The sequence below is a fragment of the Quercus lobata genome, chromosome 3 (assembly GCF_001633185.2).
Source record: "Quercus lobata isolate SW786 chromosome 3, ValleyOak3.0 Primary Assembly, whole genome shotgun sequence".
NCBI classification, from domain to species: domain Eukaryota; kingdom Viridiplantae; phylum Streptophyta; class Magnoliopsida; order Fagales; family Fagaceae; genus Quercus; species Quercus lobata.
In genome coordinates this window covers 17430830-17436103 of record NC_044906.1, presented here as the reverse complement: position 1 = coordinate 17436103, position 5274 = coordinate 17430830, and the positions used below count along the sequence as shown (strand labels likewise).

The window sequence follows — 5274 nt, the reverse complement described above, 5'->3', positions numbered from 1 at the left end:
TAATTGCTCAATCAAATTCAGCACTCACTCACGATTGTTTCGGAGCTCCTCCTCAAATTTGTCTAGAGAAAACAAAACAAGAAAGAACTTTCTTTGTATACTTTAATCTTGAATTGTGGTTTCAAATTCAATCAACCCTTGAATATGGGAGTAGGATATAAGAGCATTTACATCAAAAATGCTAAAAATTATAGTATTTAGCAACTCAAAACACTATTTTATTTATCTAAACACCCCACTTTATAATATACCCAAAATCAAAGTTTTTTTTTTTTTTTTGGTTGAGTTTGTTGCTACAGTGTTTGATGTAGCATTAGACATGTTTGATGTAGTGTGTTTTTTGTGTGTTGATTATTATTAATAGCATTTTTAGCATTAATTTAGCATTCTTCATGTAAATGCTCTAAAGGAGTGTCCAAACAAGGGAAGGAAAAAATATTTTAAAATGATTCTTTTCATTCATTTCCATTTCATTCCATTCCCTTCTCCCAAAAGTTTAAGTATCCAACCTCCAATAAAGATGAAGATTGAACCATATGCAAAAATCTTGAGACAAAATAGCAGACCCGTCTCTCACCCATGTACGGCTTTAATGTACCATCCTCACCCTGCAGTGTTGACCGTCTTCTCGACCTTCATCTGAACCTTATTTCCACAACGTTTGATGGAACTGGTGGCTATGCACCGTCTTGATCATGAGTGAGTGAGTGAATCTTGAGTGAGTGAATGAGGTGGTAGTACACATGTTAGTTTAGAAAAATATTTTTTTATTTGAACCGTTAGTCATATTAATATTTTCATCATTTAGTTAACGATATAAAACATTTTGACACAATACCAAAAAATTAGGAATCAAATTGACACATAACATAAAAGTTAAGAGCAAATAAAACGATAAGTTGCCCTATTGAATATTATCATGTATAATGACTATGATCATGTTTTATGAATATGGACTAAAACCGACCATTTGACTTTGGATAATGTTTTAGACTTGTACTAAAACGTTAAAATAATGTTTGGAAACTGGGCCAAAACCGCCCCTAACGTGCATTAAAACAGTCACAAATTGAAGGTTGGACATTTGCTGACATAACTTGTAAAAAAAGATCCCATAAAATAAAATAAACACTAACAAAAGAGGAGAGAGAGAGAGAGAATTAACAGCTTATATACACCAAAATATTTGTTCCTTTTAAATTGAAAATATAAACAAAGCAAAGCAAGACAAATTGTCCTGAAACTCCTGACAAAATAATAGGAGTGTAAGTCTTCAACTTAAAACAGAAGACCATAACAAAGTGAGAACTGAAAACATATGTAATATGAAAGTCTTCAACTTAAAACAGAAGACCATTCCAAACTGTACTAATAAAAACCAACCCTGTACCCATTACTCCTAATCCCACACAAGCTTCATTTCTATTGAACTTATAACAAGCACTAAGCAGCAGATGGGGCTTTAATATAGTGAACAACAGCCTCTGACACTGCTGTCAAGAATCCTTTCAAGCCATTTTTCTTAGCACCAGCTTCAGCCTCTACGGAAGCAATTGTGTTCTTGTAGTCCAATGATTCATCATTGTATATGTCCCACCATCTCTTCACTAGCAACTTAATGTCTTCCCTGTCCATGTTCTCTTCCACACCAGTGTACCTCCATGGCTTAGAACCCTATAAACCAATCAAAAATATATTTCATTAGTATTATTCAAGGAAAAAAATTGAAATTTGTTAAAATTTGAGATGGTTACTATAAACAAAGTAGATACTCACGTCAGCACAGTAATAAACAATTTTAACTTTGTCAAACTCAATGTTTTCAGGGTGACGTCATAACATGACCAGCACAAAGTTATAAAGCAGAGAGATTGGCTTGTAAATATCATTGAAAAACATATTCAAAAAGTCCTGAAATAATCACAAAATTTTTTGGTAAAGTACTATATATAAGTTGCTAATATTCACCATAAAAATGAATAAAAGTCATAGATTTATGTGCTTCAAAAGCCAATGAAGCACATCCACAACTTAATAGTCCAATGGCTAAAAGGTAGCTTAATATGAATCTAGCTATCAAATCAAGCCACATGACCCCAAAATGGGTCAAGTATGAACATGCAATTATGTGATGCATCATGCATTTATGTGAATATATTGCATGAGATATACATGGTAGTTTTTCAAACACAACTAGAACTAAGATTTAATTACCTGCTCAGCAAAAGTTGTAGGGGTGGTAACTTGAAGGGTCTCAAGGAGTTCATGGTATGTGGATAGTTTAGGCTCATACACAAAGAAGCCAGCATTGAAGTATAGGGGAGGCTTGGGGCCAAGCTCAGCAGGCCAGTTAACCTTGTCAGGGCACTGCTGGCAATAGCCAATCTTGTGTTGTGGAGTTTCTCCAATTTTTCTCACAAAAGCAGTCCATGACAGCATAGAAGTGGTTGTCCGGTAAGTCAAAGAGGTGATCAATGTTTTCAAACACTTGAATGTCTCCATCAAGGTAAATCATCTTGCATTACTCCACAAACTGCATAAAAAAAAAAAATTAGAAATTTGAGTACCATTTACAAAACTGTAGAAATCATTCAATTGGGTGCCACAAAATCCTTAATAAATCATATAATTGAATCAAAAAGAGAGATTATAATTTATATTATAAAAAATAGAAGTATATATTCTACCAATTATGTACAAACGTTTAATAGGAATAGGATAGATTACAAAATTTTCTTTCAAGATAAAGAATAACCTTAGACTAGTTTTGGAAAATTTATAAAATATAAAGTCTTTGTTTACCGCTATAAGAGAAGTTTGGTTCCATTTTAATTTTAAAGGAAAAGCAAGATTCAGGGGCGAGTGGAATTGTATTTTATTAATAAAAAAAAAGCTTTTCCCTAAATATTAGGAAGAAAGATACACCATTTTTCATTAAAAGCAGTCAAACAAGGCGTTATTTGAAACCAAATAGACCAACTTACAAAATGACCAAAACAACCTCACATGCAATTTTCTCATAACAAGTGTCAGAAGCCCACAAACACAATTTCAAAAAAACAAATCCTTAGATTGAATAGACTTTTATTATTTATGATTTTGGGGCGTTACAAAGTGACTCTTCTAATTTTTCATTAATAAGTGACACTCATATTTTCAAGCAAATTTCTTCATTCGAATCTTAGCTTTATATGTATTTTCACTTATCTCTTAACATTCTCAACAGTTAAACTCGATCATTTTATGAGTATACTATACTTATTTAGTGAGTTCTAGTTAGCTTAGCTAGTAAATTTTTTATTGTTGAGTAAGATATCTAAGATTCTAACTCAGTCTACACAAAAAACTAATTAGTATTTTGACCAGATGATAAATAATATTAATCAACATAGAGTACACATCATATGTTGAAACCACTTACCTCTTCTTAAGAAAATAAAATTTTTTTAAAAAAAAAAAAAAAAAAAAAAAAACCAACATTCAGTATCATAGAGCATAGCTAGTCTTATAACACTTCTTTGGAAAGTGTTGGCTAAGTCAAGCCAAACAATTACATTTTGAGCATATAGAATCTCACTAATAAACAAAATATTTTCACTTGTATTTAAGTTTTGTCGAAAACATTGCAAGCACGATAGCCCTCTGATATGGGGGCATAATATAGGAAGGAAAGGGAGCCCAAATGGTGAAAGTGCCAAGGGACGCTGAATTATTCTTTAGATTTGTGCTCAAGCCAAATGATGAAAATTTATAATGTCTACTTCCCTCAAGGGATGGATCTAAAATAATTCACTTATCCCACCGTTATTCCCGGCTCAATTATGAAAGAAAGTAACAAATTCATCTTATAGTAGTGGTTCCCTAATGAAGGATTTTAGGAAATTGGGTTCTCTTTCATCTCATCCACGGAGGGTTTCAGAATCTATCTTAGCAGATTTTTCTAGATCATGAGAAATAATATTCTCTGAAAGAGCTATTTGAAAACTTAGTAAAAAATTTGATTTGTTATCTCATATTTTCTTTTCTTGAAGAAAATACTAGGCTCAAGTCCATAGGCAATGACAATTTCTTATGAAGACTTGTTTTACCCCCTAAAGGGGGTTCTTTTCCCCATTTTCTCATGGTGCTATTGCACTATTAATTAACTAGGAGTATTTAACTCATCACAACGGAAAGTGACTTACTCCCAAGATTTTACTTTTTTTTATCCAGCACCTAAAAAATAAAAATGAAACCTTACAACATAGTCCTTATTGACATGTTAACAAAGACAATTCAAGAAGAGAAGTGTGTCATCAACATAAATAGTATTTGACCATTAATTTATAACTATTTCGTAATATAATTTTTAGAATAAACTAAATATTTCAAGAACCCCCCTAGTTCACCAAACCCCCCGGATTTCCCATGAAAGGAGCAAAAAAATATATATTTCAAGAACCCTTCTCTAATTTCAAAAGTCAAGTCACAATTTTCCAAAAGTCAACACTAGTGAAAAAATCTAATGTTTATTTCAATTTCATTAGGAACTTAATTATAAAATTTAGGTCTTAACCATTAATATGAAGTGATGAAAACAATGAAAATTTGAATATTTAAGATTTTTTTTCAAAATGAATCCAAATTATTCATATTCGACCAAGTATCTTGATTTCATTCATTCTAAAGTCATGACTTATCGAATCAATCATATACATTATTTAAGAGTTGTGGAATTTTATCATAATCATTAGTTTTTTAATTAAAATTTATGATAGTCATTCATACCTACTTTTTTTTTTTTTAAGGCCACATTCATACCCAATCCTTAAAACTAAGAACTAGTGTAATATATGGTACTTTTGACTTTGTAATGTAAAATTAAAAAAATATCATCTAAACAAACATGTAACAATTTCCAAGATCCCAATTGTATTCTCTTCTACACATGGGTGAGACTCTATTGGGAAAAAAAATCACCGTTATGAAGCTTCCTTAGATTTCCTGCCCCATCTTAGAAAATGTATCTACAGCTTAACGACCCTAGCCGACCATGGCCTACCATGTTAGCAACAGCATCCTCTAATTACTGCACACGAAACTCCCATGAAGTAGAGGCACCTAGAGAGTCCTTTTAGCCAAAAAAAAAAAAAAAAAAAGAGGCACCTAGAGAGTCCTAGACCCACTCTTGCAACTTTTTTTTATTAATAAACCCACTCTTGCAGCTCGTGGCACTCCCATAGATGTATCTCATGTCATGTCATGTCAGTGATTTTCTTGTCAAACAAAGCTAAC

General features: G+C 32.0%; 1 pseudogene; it reads right to left on the bottom strand.

Annotated features, from left to right (window-relative positions):
- Window positions 1-1364: 1364 nt before the first annotated feature.
- Window positions 1365-2515, bottom strand: LOC115980459 (annotated as a pseudogene).
- Between the last annotated feature and the right edge of the window lie 2759 nt (window positions 2516-5274).